Below are 15,237 nucleotides of genomic sequence, written 5' to 3'. Positions count from 1 at the left end.
GACTTGTTGCTCTAACCATGAGACTGCATGTACTCCCCAGAGCATAGGCAGCATTTCTGTTCAATTGTATCTTAAATATGTTTACTGAACCTGTCAAAAGTAATTAGGACAGAAATAAGGCATTAGTATTTCTGTCACAGTGAGCCATCTGATATATGAAGACACATTCTGATTTGACAATGAATTGTGCAGAGGTGCCTCAATGTTTAATAAAAATAAAGAGGGAATAAGGTATTCATTTCAGTGTGTTAGAAATAGTTTAGAAGAAAATAAAACTATTCCTCTATAACCTATGCAGCAGTCCCAGCTACAGATGTTGCATTTTGCAGCAGGTGTAGTGATAAGAGAAACTTGTCTGTTCTTAAGAAAAAAGAGACCAGTCTTCAGCAGCATCCAGATGAAGTGGAGGAAGTCAGAGCGAGGCTTTGAACATCTGTTTAAAGGAGATTTCTGAATGTTCTTAACCCAGCAGATTTTTAAATAGAGCAGATGATTTGTTATCAATAGAACAGTTTCACATACATTACTTCAGTGAACAAGGTGGCTGCCCATACTGATCTACACCCATAGGTGACCAGCAGTCAGGATTCATGATGTCCGAATGAAAAGGAAAGGAAAACTTGCAGGATAGGACCTGCAAGAAATGCCACAATATATATAGGGTAGTAACTTAAATGATCTTTACTACCTGTGGGTGTATGTGAGGACCAAATCCATGACTTCCCTTTAAAGACCTCTTTTATTATTAATACTCCTCAATGTAGGAATGACCTTGGTTGGATTGATACATGAGTCCTTGTAACAAAGTGTTGGCTCTTCTCGCTGTCAGAATCTAATATTTTGCCTAACTCCGGTAGCAGTCCTAGCATGTGCTTGCACTATGAAAAACTATTAATTCACAAAACTTCCAAATCCTTGTAACTTCTAAATTGTCTCTTCTCAGAAAAAAAAACCAAGACTTTCTTGCTATTCCTTGTGCATGTTATTGATTTGTTGAAAGTATTAGCCGTGTTTTTAAAAGATGAGGCATATAAAAAAAAAAAATCAAATTTCAAAAAATACACAGCACTTCACTTACGAATCTAATTTTTTTTTTCTTTTTGCACATTATACCCATATCACAGCTTAGTAAATGACCCTTTAAATTTGTATCTGAGGGTGAAGTGACTTGCTGAAGATCAGTACTGATTTGAATCCTGGCTTCTTTGGTTCACAGCCTGCTGCTCTAACCACTAGGTTAATAGCCTAGTGGTGACCTAAATTTAGATTTCTTTAGCCTGATAATCGGGAAATATTGAGTTCCTAATTCATTTGTTGCAGTTAAACCAATGGCATTTTTTTAAAATTTATATAAACCCCCCCCCCCCACACACACGCACACACCCCAAGCAACTGGGTTGGAACCTGGGACCTTCAACTATGTGCTCTAATTTAAGATTCTCCATTCTTGCATGAAGTTTTGTGAGAAAAGTGATTAAGAACATAAGTTGCCACACTGGGTCTGAAAGAGTTCATCGAACCCAGCATCCTGTGTCCAACAGTGGCCAATCCAGAATACAAATACCTGACAAGTACCCAAACATTAAATAGATCTAATGCCAGTAATAAGCAGTGACTATTCTTTTAAAACAGTTTCATTAATAGCAGTTTATGGACTTGGACTACTCTTCCAGGAACTTGTACAAACTGCCTTAACCATATCCTATGGCAACAAATTCCAGAGCTTAATTGTGCATTGAGAGAGAGTTTTCTCATATTTGTTTTCAAAGTACTACTTACTAAATTCACGGAGTGCACCCTAAGTCCTTGAAAGAGTAAATAGCCGATTCATATTTACCCATTCTCTAGTCCTCATGATTTTATAGACCTCTTGTCATACACCTCCTCAGCTTTCTTTTCTCCAAGCTGAACAGCCCTAACCTCTTTAGCCTTTCCTCATAGGAGAGCTGGTCCATCTCCTTTATCATTTGTCACCCTTCTCTGAACCTTTTCCAGTGCAACTATATCTTTTTTTAGATGCAACCAGAATTACACACAGAACTCGCCATGGAGAGCTACAGAGGTATTATGACATTCTGTTTTATTCATCATTCCTTTCCTAATGATTGCTAACATTCTATTTGATTTTTTTTTTTTTACCACTGCCACATATTGAGCTGAGGATTTCAAAGTACTGTCCGTGATGACGCTTGGATATTTTTCTGGGTAACTCCTAATATGGAACATAACATCGTGTAACTACAACGTAGGTTACTTTTCCCTATGTGCATCACTTTGCACTTGTCCACATTAAATTTCATCTGCCATTTGGAGGCCCAGATTTCCAGTCTTGTGAGGTCTTCCTGCAACTTATCACAATCCGCTTGTGATTTAACAACTAAACAATTTTGTCTACCTTTCCAGGTCATTTACAATTATATTAAAAAGTACCGGTCCAAGTACAGATCTCTGAAGCACTCCGCTGTTTACCTTTCTCCATTGAGAATACCAACTATTTAATCCTACTCTATTTCTGATCTTTTAGCCAGCTTACAATCCACAAAAGGACATTACTTCTTATCCCTTGATTTTGTTTAGTTTTCTTATTCTATCATGGGGGACTTTATCAAACACCTTCTGAAAATCCAAATACAATAAATCTACTGGCTCACCTTTATCCACAAGTTTATTAACCCCTTCAAAAAGAAATATAGCATATTTGGTAGGCAAGACTTCCTAAGGGTAAATCCATGCTGGCTGTGTCCCATTAACATGTCTATCTGTATGTTATTTTGTTCTTTAGAATGGTTTTCATGATTTTACCTGGCACTGAAGTTGGGCTCACTGATCTATAGTTTCCTGGATCACCCCTGGAGCCCTGTCTAAATATCAGGGTTATATTGGCCACCCTCGAGTTTTTAGGTACAATGGATAATTTAATGATAGGTTACAACTAGTAAAAGATATGAAATTTCAATTTTGAGTTCTTTCAGAACCCTGGTATGTATACCATCTGCTACGGGAGATTTGCTACTGTTCAGTTTGTCAGTCTAGCTGTCATTTGTCATCCTTCCATCTTTCTTAATGTGTGGAATACATCTGGACTTCATTTCTATGATATTTTTAAACAATTTCCATAGTTGTGGTGTACTCTTAACTTTTATAGTTGCACCTTTCACTTGTTTTCTTTCTCATTTTATCAAAGTCTCCCTTTTGAAAGCTTAGTGCTAGAGCTGTAGATTTACTTATTGTCTCCCTACCAGTAATTAATTCAAATTTGACTGTTATGATCACTATTGCCAAATGGCCACACCACCCTTGCCTCTCACCAAATCCTGTGTTCCACTGAGAATTAGATCTAAAATAGCTCCCTCTGTTGTCTGTTTCTGAGCCAATTGCTCCATGAAGCAGTCATTTATTCCATCCATGAAATTTACCTCTCTAGCATGTGCTAATGTTACATTAACCCAGTAAATATTGGAATAATTGAAATCTCCCATTATTAGTGTTCTGCCAAATTTGTTAGCTTCCCTAATTTCTCTTAGCATTTCATTGTCCATCTGATCATTTTTGCCAGGTGGATGATAGGGGAAGAGTATGACGATAAGGGTATACAAAACACAGTGGATTTCTACCCATAACAATTCTACTGTGCATTGTCTCTTACAAGATCTTTATCCTGTTGGACTCTATGCCATCCTGACCATAAAGTGCCCCCCCCCCCCACTAAGTTAATCCGCCCTAACACTATGATATAATTTGTACCCTGGTATAGCGAACTTCCATTGGTTATCCTTCCACCAGGTCTCTGACATTCCAATTATATCTACCTCTTCATTGAGTGCTATACACTCCAACACTCCCATCTTACTTCTTATACTTCTGGCATTGATATTTAACAGTATGTTTTTTGTTTGTATTAACATCCCGCTTATCAGTTGACAGGGACAATATGGAATCTTAATGCAGGTGGTTCTTTACTTATAGGCACTTGGACTACTTTTGCTTTTATTGAAGTCTCACTGTTGGGATGCCCTAACTCTGTTTCATTAGTATCTTTCGAAGATACCTCCCTCTGAACAATGCACTGCTGAGCGACTGTTACCTTTCCCCCTTGTTCTAGTTTAAAAGATGCTCTATTCTTTTTAAAGGTTAGGGCCAGCAGTCTGGTTCGATCCTGGTTAAGGTGGAGCCCGTCCTTTTGGAAAAGACTCCCGTGTCCCCAAAAGTTGCCTAGTTCCTTATAAAACTGAATTCCTCATCCCAGTATTATGTTCTCATTGCATGCATTGAGACTCTGGAGCTCTGCTTGCCTTTGGGGCCTTGCACATGGAACAGGGAGCATTTCAGAGAATGCTATCCTGGAGGTTCTGAATTTCAATTTTCTACTTAAAAGCCTACATTTGGCTCCAGATCCTCTCTGCCACACCATCCTATGTCTGTGCCCACATGTACCTTGACAGCTAGATCCTTCTCAGCACTGTCTTAAAATTCTTACCTAGGTGACACATGAGGTCCACCACCGTCTCACCAACCAGGCAAGTTACTAAGTGATCCTCATGTCCACCAGCCACCCAGCTACATCTACATTCCTAATAATCGAATCACCAACTATAATGGCCAACCTAACCCTTCCCTCCTGGGTAGAAGCCCTGGGAGTTTCTTTCTTTGTATGAGAGTATAATGGATCACCTGGAGAACAGGTCCTTACTACAGGATCATTTTCTGCAACACCAGCGTGATGATGACCTTGCTCCTCCAAAGCAGCACCAAGACTGCCCCACTGTTTCCTTTTGAATTTTTGATGAACTACTTACCTTGTATTTTTGACTGAACATCTTTTACAGTATTCAAACATGGATTTGTTTTTATCATTAAAAACAAAAATCAGAGCAATGATTGTAACATTTATAGCTTGTTTTATACTGTAGCCAAAATATGATTATCCTCACTTTTCTTTTGGTATATTCCACATATGCTACATTTATAAAGTACCAGTTTGCTTAATCATCTTATTTTTGCACATTAAATTTAGATGACCAAAGTTTTTGGCAACCTAGATTTAGGCCTGTTCTTTCCTAAATGTGGTTACATAAGTTATGCATCTAGTATTGCAACTCAGCACTTTGTCCCTCTAATTTAAGAATCTAGACTTGTAAAACTAGGTGCCTAAATTTAGGAACTTAACCCAGCTCAGTTTTCAAATGGGCCAATTTAATTGTCTGTCTTCCAAAATTAGGCTGCTAAGAAGTTTGAAAACCCCAAAATACTGAAGAAAAATATTGCAGAATATTTTGGATCCTTTCTAATTTTTAGGCAAATGTTGGGCAAAATCAAGTCAAAAAACCCTAAAGGGCCTACTTAATAAAGGGCATAGCCACCTTAACAAGCATTAACATAAAACTTTCTGCCCTAACACAGAATATTAAAATGTTGCATGCAGATTTTTACAAAGCAGCTCATAAATATCAAACGAAAAAATGCAAGTCATACTAAGCCTTGTGTTTAGCCCAGAGGCTTAACAAAATCTTAACTACACCTCCTCAGGTATAGTTATTGCATTAACCATCTCTGGCTAACACATAGTCTGATGTAATCTTTCTCCCCTCCATGTCACATCAAATAGCACACTCTGAGCCGATTCCCTCTATTCTTCACTGAGTTAAGATGCAGCCCCTTTGGAATTAAACACTACTTTACTATTTTGGTGGTCTTCAATGAGAATGTTGGGATAAGGAATGTTCCTTTGTCCCTCGTGTGTACCAGTAGGACAAAGGGGCACATGAGGTAGTCAGGTGCCATTTCTTCAGTGGACTACCAGGAGGCTATATAGAGGGGGAGAGGGGAACTGGCCTCATGAGGATCCTCTTTCTCATGTGGGGATCTTAGATGGGAGACTTGGCCTAGGAAAAGGGAAGGCTGCAGCCTTAACCTATATTCTGCAGAAAAGCAGAATATAAATATTTCCCTGTCCCCAGAGGGCTTACAATATGTTTGTACCTGAGGCAACAGAGGGTAAAGTGACTTGCCCAAGGTCACAAACAGTGGGATTTGAAGCTTGGTCTCCGCTGTTTGTAGCCCACTATTCCAACCACTAGGCTGCTCCTCCACTCCATTGAATCTGATGTTTTTTAACATTGAATTTACTAAAGGCTCACTGTCCTGTAGTAAACTGGGTGTTAAAATCATGACTAACACCTGATTTTAATGTGACTTGGTAAACAGCCCCTAAGTAATTTGCTGAAATGGTTCTGATACAGAACATCTTTAATCCAAGGATTACGTTTCCTGCACAGTATACGGTGGGAATTTTACATGAAATTGCTAAGTTTTTTAAGAACTGGGCAAAAAGCCCACAATGTATTTTGCACAGGTTTTGCTAGCAGTTTTTTCTGTGAAACTTTTTTTCCCTTCCTGCCATTGTATAAAATCTTAATCATTGACCAAAGGATGTGTTATTTCAACATTGTGTAAGCATATAGACTTGCAAGCTTTTAGCACTTTGCCCTTCTATTCTCCAAAGCATCAATCTGTCTACTAAAAATGAACCTTCTCTACCTTTTATTCTAAAAATAAGTATTAGAGGTGAGATGCAAAAAGTGTCCAAAAATTAAAATACAAGGTATTTCATTGTCTGATGTCTATAAATGTCTTCATAGTGGAGCTTTGCCTTCAGTCAGCAGAAGCAGGGATGGCCGGTGGCATTATAGGCCATCACCTTAAATGTCTAAGGGAAAACAGCCCCAGAGTGCATCAGGACTGGCTCTAGTTCTTATATTAATCGTCCTGCCTCTGGGAAGGAGTCACAGAATGGTTATAAAAGGGTTAATTTGTAAATTTCCTTCTCTGGGCCCCTCATTTTTATCTCTAAGGAGAATAGCTTCAAAAGCCTTTAGAAATTGGTCTAGTAGCAAGGAAACCACAAGCAGGATAACTATTGAAACCAAATGTGAATTTCCTAGCGTGTAGCAGATGGACTCAAAACAAGTGGGTATAGTGTGCTCGTGCTAGCAGTTGGAGACGGATCTGACGTCAGCACAGGTACATATACCCCCACAGGAAGTGTAGCAATTCAGTAATTTCCGTCTCCAAAGCAGTTTGGAGCTACCTCACGTTCGCTGAGCGTGTTTCCAAATTCTAACGACTAAATTCCTAGAAGACACCTACTGGAGATGAGCCCCGCACTCCTGCGGTGATACCAGTCTGTCCCTCCCCCAGTTGAGTTTCCCGAGCTGGTTTCCGTGGTCCCTCGGAGGTAGGAGCATTGGTCCGGTGGCCAACTCGCGGCAGGGACCTAGCCCCCGAGTGAGAAAGGGCTCGGGCGCGGCATAGAGGCAGCCTCGGTCCCGGCGCGGACTTGGCCCCCGAGCGAGACGAGTTCGGGCACAGCCTAGAGGCAGCGGGTGCACTTCCTTGAGCGCGGCGGTGAAGGTACCCTCTCCCCCCGCAGCCGGAGACCGCCTGGGTCGCAGCCGGGAAGTGCCGAAGACAAGTTAAGGCGTACATCTTTACTGTGGTCTCCGAGGAAGTGTGGATTTGCGGGGCCTGCCTACGTGGCGGCCCGCCAAGGAGGTCGCCATTTTTCCTGCCTACTCGCCTTCGCCACTTAGACGCACGCTGGGATAGGCGCATGCGGATAGGCGCAGGCTGGCTAAGCATTCATAGGCGCACGTTCATAAGCCGCCGTTGGTAGGCGCACGTTCATAGCCGCACGTTCATAAGCCGCCGTTGGTAGGTGCACGTTCATAAGACGCCTGTTCTTAGGCGCACGTCCATAAGACGCCCGTTCATAGGCGCATGCAGCTAAGCGCAGGTTGTTAAGTGCACACTCATAAGACAAGCGCATATTAGTAGGCGATACGTATTGCAAAGCGTATGGAGCATAAGAGAGCCCATCCACCCGCAGAGCCGGCACCTCCAGAATCAGGCATAAGAGCTCTAAGCCTCTGCTCAGCATGCAACCTCAGAGCCACACAGAGCGAGGAAGCAGACTCACTATGTGCCCAATGTGAGGAGGCCATGGGGGTTCCAGGACAGGACCGGTCCCAGCCCAGCGGTTCCTCAGGGAACACTTCAGACTTAGCAGGCCGCGGGGAGCAGCCAGGGAACCCGAGAGACCTGGTGCCCCTAAGGCCAGATCTGGCTTCACTCTCCTGGGTGGAATTATTCAAGGGGATCCACGCCTTTGTCCAGATGCAGTCTGCTCCTCGACTGGGTCTTTCTGTTCCGGATGATCCAGCCCCTGGACCCTCGAGACCTAGGCACGGCCATTCACCACCCGGAAGCCCCACCTATGGGGCTTTGGACTGCTCCGAGGAAGATGAAGAGCCCCCCGCGGAGGGAGAACTTCCCTCGGAGATAGAACCATATCGGACCATGAGACGCTTCTTTCGGAAAGAGGATCTTCCAGGCCTGGTCTCACAATGCCTATCAGAACTGGCCATTCTGGGCCAGGACACCCCAGGGGACCTTAAAATAAACCCCCTGTTAGAGGGCCTGCGCCAAATGGCTCACCATTTTCCCCTCCTACAAGCAGCACAGCAGCTAATCGACCTGGAATGGAATGCGCCGGAGGCCTCATTCAAAGGGGGTTGGGCCCTGTCAGGCATGTACCCTCTGGACCCGGCCTCCAAGGAGCTGCTGGCGTGCCCCAAGGTAGACGCCATAGTTAACGCAATTGTGAAGCGCACCACCATTCCGGTTGAGGGGGGAGCGGCCCTCAAGGATACACATGACCGGCGCATGGACACCATTCTGAAACAAGCCTTCGAGGTAGCAGCCATGTCTCTACGAATCGCGACCTGCTGCACGGTGGTGACGCGTTCCTGTTTATCACAAGCTAGAAACAACACCCCAGGAGAAGACATGGAATCAGCTCTCGCATTCCTCACTGACGCAGCCTCCGACCTCATCCGTATGGCAGCCAAGGGAGTGTCATCCTCAGTGGCAGCCAGGAGACAGCTCTGGCTACGTAATTGGGCGGCCGACTCTTCCTCCAAGACACGCCTCACAAGAATGCCATTTAAGGGATCCCTACTGTTCGGCAGCGATCTCGAGCAATTGGCTAATAAATGGGGTGCCTCTCCATTACCCCGTCTACCAGAAGACAGGTCAAGGAGGAGCCAGCGATCTTTTTCCAGACCATCCAGAGGTAGAAACAATCAGCGCTTCAACCCTTACAGGGCTCGCTACCAAGCACCTCGTTCTCAGGCCAGGAGTCCTTTCGGACTAAGCACAACAAGAGGAGAACCGGCTCGGGTTCTGGTCCCGGCCGCAATCCACAATGACAATCAGCCGACCCATCCGGGGGTAGTAGCCATAGGACGCAGGCTAACCCTCTTCTACCGCAGGTGGGTCGAGATTACTTCGGACCAGTGGGTCCTCGCCATCATCCGAGAAGGATATTACCTGGATTTTCTTCAGCTCCCGCCGGACAAGTTTGTGGAATCTCCTTGTTCGCCTCTCAAGAAGGCGGCACTAAAAGTTACCTTACAGAGGCTCCTGGCACTAAAAGCCATAATCATAGTCCAACTAGACTAGCCCAGAGAGATACCCTAAAGGCCCATCCTCTCAAAACATCACTAAGTCGAAGACCTCTTTCCACCGCTGGTCCTAAACTTTGGAACTCTCTCCCACCAGACCTTAGAATTGTACAATCAGCACCTACTTTTAAAAAGAGACTCAAGACCTGGTTGTTTAACCAAGCATTTCCTTAACCCCAACAACCAAGCTCTTAACCTCATCACTATCGACACCAGCCTCGACATAGTCAGTACCAGCAGTTATACCAGCATTTATACTCATTTTCTTTAAAACTTATTGTATTTAAATTATAATTCCCAAGTTCATTTTAATTTATTATTATTATTTATTATTTATTTATCCAAGTTCATCCTACCTTGTTCATTGTAAGACATTATTCTATATATATTGTCAAGTTATTTGTTGCAATGTAAACCGAAGTGATTAGTAACTATGTTACCAGAACGTCGGTATATAAAACTGTCAAATAAATAAATAATCCCAGTGCCTGCAGGGGAGATAAATTCTGGGCATTATTCCATTTATTTCATAGTACCCAAGAAGGAGGGCACTTTCAGGCCTGTCCTGGACCTCAAGTCAGTCAACCGACACCTACGGGTCCCCAGCTTTCGCATGGAAACTCTACGGTCTGTCAAGAATGCAGTACAGCCAGGGGAGTTTCTCACCTCCCTAGATCTGTCAGAAGCCTATTTGCATATCCCAATCCATCGGGATCACCAGCGCTATTTACGCTTCAAAGTCCTGAATCAGCACTTTGTTTACCCTTTACCCTTCGGGTTAGCCACCACACCGCGGATCTTTACCAAGGTCATAGTAGTAGTGGCGGCAGCACTCGGGAAGGAAGGAATTCTCGTCCATCCCTACCTAGACGATTGGCTGATCAGGGCAAAGTCACCGGAGGAGAGCCACCGGGCAACCAACAGAGTTGTAGCTCTTCTGGAAAACCTAGGATGGGTAGTCAACATAAACAAGAGTTCCCTACAGCCGTCCCAGTCGCTGGAATACCTAGGGGTTCAATTCGACACCCAGGAAGACAAGGTCAGCCTGACCTCCAAAAGGAAGTCGAAACTCCGGAATCATCTGTAGGCCCTGCTGAGTGCCAGCCGGCCCACAGCTTGGGATTACCTACAAGTCCTCGGCTTCATGGCATCCACTCTGGAGGTGATACCATGGGCGCGGGCTCATATGAGACCATTACAACGCGCCCTCCTATCTCTGTGGAGCCCACGATCACAGGACTACACCGTACACCTACCTCTACCAGCCACAGTGCAGAATCAGCTACGGTGGTGGTTGCAGCCCGGCCACATGAGCCGGGGGTCAAGAATGTCCTCCCCAACCTGGACCCTGCTCACTACAGATGCCAGCCTGAACAGATGGGGAGCACACTGCGAAGAACTCACCGCCCAAGGGCGGTGGAACAGAGAAGAGTCAAGGTGGAACATCAACCGACTAGAGGCACGAGCAGTCAGGCTAGCGTGCCTGCGATTTGCCCACAGACTTCGCAACAGAGCGATGTCTGACAACGCCACCATGGTGGCATACATCAACCGACAGGGCGGAACCAGAAGCCAACAGGTATCCCTAGAAATAGCCCCCCTGATGACTTGGGCGGAAGCGAATCTCCAGGACAACTCCGCCGTTCACATCGCCGGGAAGGACAACACCATGGCAGACTTCCTCAGCAGAGAAAGCCTAAATCCAGGGGAATGGCAGCTGTCGCCCACAGCTTTCCAGATGATTGTGGATCAGTGGGGGACGCCGGGCATGGACCTATTAGCAGACAGGTCCAACGCTCAAGTGCCCAGATATTTCAGCCGCAGGTGGGATCAGCTATCCCAGGGGATCGATGCCCTGGTACAGCCATGGCCTCAGGGAATCCTGCTATATGCCTTTCCTCCGTGGCCCCTGCTGGGTGCCATTATACACAAGATTCAGCGACACAGAGCCCTAGTTCTTCTAGTGGCCCCGGATTGGCCAAGAAGACCCTGGTACGCAGACATGAGAAGACTACTGGCAGGGAATCCTCTACCTCTGCCTCCATACAGGGACCTGCTGCTGCAAGGTCCCATCCTCCACGAGGATCCAGCTCCATTCTCTTACGGTCTGGCCATTGAGAGGGCTAGATTGAAGAAAAGAGGATACTCTGAGCCGGTAATAGACACACTCCTCCGAGCACGCAAGTTCTCCACATCACTGACATATATCAGGATCTGGAGAGTTTTTTAAGCCTGGTGCGACTCTCACAGCACCAATTCACATGCCGCTAAGATTCCTATCATTTTGGACTTCCTACAAGATGGACTTCAGAAGGGTCTGTCCCTCAGCTCCATCAAGGTTCAGGTAGCAGCGCTGTCTTGCTACGGTCCCAGGAGTGACGGCAACACCATTGCCAAACACCCAGACGTCTCCCGTTTCCTGAAAGGAGTCAAACACATTCGTCCGCCACTGAAGTGGCCAGTGCCCCTGTGGAACCTCAACCTAGTGTTGGAATTTCTAGCGGGATCCGCCTTCAGAGCCAGCAGGAACACTTGAAGATGGTGTTCCTGCTGGCTGTATGCTCAGCATGCCGCATCTCAGAGCTACAAGCACTGTCCTGCCGTGATCCGTTTCTCAGAATCACTCCAGAGGCTATCCATCTTTGCAAGGTTCCTTCCTTCTTACCCAAAGTAGTCTCACAATTTCACCTCAACCAAACCATATCCTTGCCAACCACGGAAGGTTTGAAGACGTCAGAAGAAGGTCGAATACTGCGTCATCTCGACATCGGCAGAATACTGGCCAGTATACTTGGAACTGTCAGAAGCAGTACGAAAGACGGACCATCTGTTCGTCCTTCACAGCGGGAAGAAGCAAGGAGAAGCGGCCTCACGGCCAACCATCGCCCGCTGGATCAAAGAAGTTATCAAGGCGGCCTACGTAGAGGCAGGAAAACCACCACCTCTACAGGTCAAGGCTCATTCTACCAGAGCGCAATCGGCCTCTTGGGCAGAAACTAGGATGCTGTCGCCGGCAGAGATATGTAAAGCGGCGACGTGGTCCTCCCTCCGTACCTTCTCCAGATTCTACCGTCTGGACGTCCAGGCCAGGGAGTACACAGCATTTGCGAGGGCAATCCTAAACGGACCTCGGGCAGCTTCCCGCCCAGTCCGGGAGTAGCTTTTGTACATCCCACTTGTTTTGAGTCCATCTGCTACACGCTAGGAAATGTAGAGATTACTTACCTGATAATCTCCTTTTCCTTAGTGTATGCAGGACTCAGCATCCCGCCCAGCTGCCGGTAAACATGGGGATTCGCCGACTCACGGTAAGCCATGTTTGCTTATATAGGGCTTCCATCCTGCCGGGTGTCGACGCCTTCCGGTTGACAACACTGGCGGTCTCCAGCTACCATCAATTGGTCAGGGTAATCCTGTTCATTTAAATGATCGGTCAGTCACACATATATCCATAAAAGCTTTTGCAAGGAAGATTACTGAATTGCTACACTTCCTGTGGGGGTATATGTACCCATGCTGACGTCAGATCCGTCTCCAACTGCTAGCAGGAGCACACTATACCCACTTGTTTTGAGTCCATCTGCATACACTAAGGAAAAGGAGATTATCAGGTAAGTAATCTCTACATTATCAACAGGCTATAAATTGTTTAAATAAAAGTACAAAATATTCTTGTTTTAAAATGAGATTGCTTACAAAAATTCTGTTTCTGTTCCCATAGGAGCTGATTGAGATTGAATAAGGTGGAGACTTACCAGCTTCATCCTGGCTAAACATTTTCTCATTATCTGGCACAATTCCAGCCTGTTATCCCTAAGCATAGGGATCAGCTGGCTAAACGTAGCCAGCTAGTGCTGAAAATGGGTTTTTTCCTCTCACCCTCGACCTAATCACACCTTCAGGGCCACCTCTTTTTTTTTCAGCTAATTGCCTATTGAAACTAGGTGGCTGGATTTATCCATCTTGTGGGGGAAGTTTTCACTCAGAGGGATCTAGTTGGCTAGATCCCTTTGAAAATTCACCCCTTACTGAAGTAAAGGTTCCTGTGTAATAAGTAGGAGAAACTACACCTTAAGAAAAAAAATCTTGTACTATTTTTTTGGATAAAAACATTCAAATCTCAGGCTGAGCAATTAACAAAGTGTTCCATGATCCCTATTGTAAAGATCAGGCACACTTATCCAAAAACATTTTGTTAAATCTTAGATAGTACACAGCCCAACTTTTGGGATATTCAGGGAAGATGTATGTAATCTCTCTTTAATAAGATGATACTTTTTCACTGATTTGCACTTATTTGTAGAAATTTTTTTTAATCCTCATTTATGCTGGATAGTTTTTTATGATGGATAAGTAGGGGTTTAAGACAAGAGTGGCAATTCTGGTCTTCGAGGTCCACAAGAATCTGGATTTTAAGATAACCCTCATGCGTATGCATGAAAAATCTCCATGCAGCTGAGGCAGTGTGCATCCAAATCATGCATATTCCTTAGGAATATCCTGAAAACCTGACCAGTTTGCAACCCTCAAGGACTGGCTTTGCCCACCCTTGCTTTAAGACAGCCTTTCAGAAAACCTCTTTCTACATGTCATGTGCTGTCTCTGTCAGATTGTATCCTGCTTGTGTGTACTTTTTCTCATAACTTACAAGCTGTGGCTGCAGATATTTTCCCAAGTTTCGTTGCTGTTACAAAGAATGTTCCCACCAAACTCTTTGAAAGAAAATTGTTGCTACTTGTGTTTCTTGAATATTATAATGCATACAAAAGGATTCTAGTAATTTGGATAAGATGATAAATTTAAGATGTTATATTTTGAATCAGTGTTAGCTGTGGGGGCCTATTCTGGAGGTTGCTTTGGCCAGCATACGCATGACCTTACAATACTGTACCACCATCTACTACAGGAGTGGCCAACTCTGGTCCTCAAGACAAACAGGTCTGGTTATCAGGACAGTCACAATGAATATGCATGAGATTTTCCTGTAATATCTAATATGCAAATATATCATGCATATTTATTAGGGATATGCTGAAAACTAGGCCTGGTTGTGGCTCTCGAGGACCAGAGTTAGTTACCCCTGCCCTAATCCACAACTTTCAGTAATACAAGTAGTTTTAGATCATGTTGGCTTTCCCAATTTTAAGCAACTGCTTCCCAAGAACCTTGAGTTTCCTCACTGGCTGAGGGCTGCAGGGGAAGTTCTCTACTCTTACACACCAGAAAAGGCCACAGTTGTAGGGGTAGCTCCCTTCCATCTCTCCCCAGAGGTCAAGCACATCACCCTTGCATCTCACCTAGGATTCAAATCTGTGTTGCAGCCAACTCACGGTACTAGCCCATCTTTATTTATTCTAATACAGAGGCAGGAAACTCTGATATAGGAGTACCACAAACAAGTCTTTTTTTTTTTTCCAGGTTATCCACACTGAATATGCACGAGGTAAATTTGCATGCATTGCCTCCATTGTATGCAAATATATTCCCTATATATTCAGTGTGGATGTCCTGAAAACCAGTCATGTTTGTGCCACTTCAGGACTGTTTTAAACAGATACCTTGTGCTACCACCATGAAGTTTACAAGTCACCACACTCAGGAAGAAAAATGTTGCTACTTATTTCTGAATATTATTATTGTAATGTATAAAAATGATTCTAGTGATTTGGATGAGTGATGATACGTAAGAGCAGGGGTGGGCAAGTCCGGTCCTCGA

The sequence above is a fragment of the Rhinatrema bivittatum genome, chromosome 3, assembly GCF_901001135.1.
Source record: "Rhinatrema bivittatum chromosome 3, aRhiBiv1.1, whole genome shotgun sequence".
Lineage (NCBI taxonomy): Eukaryota > Metazoa > Chordata > Amphibia > Gymnophiona > Rhinatrematidae > Rhinatrema > Rhinatrema bivittatum.
This window is presented reverse-complemented; position numbering follows the sequence as displayed.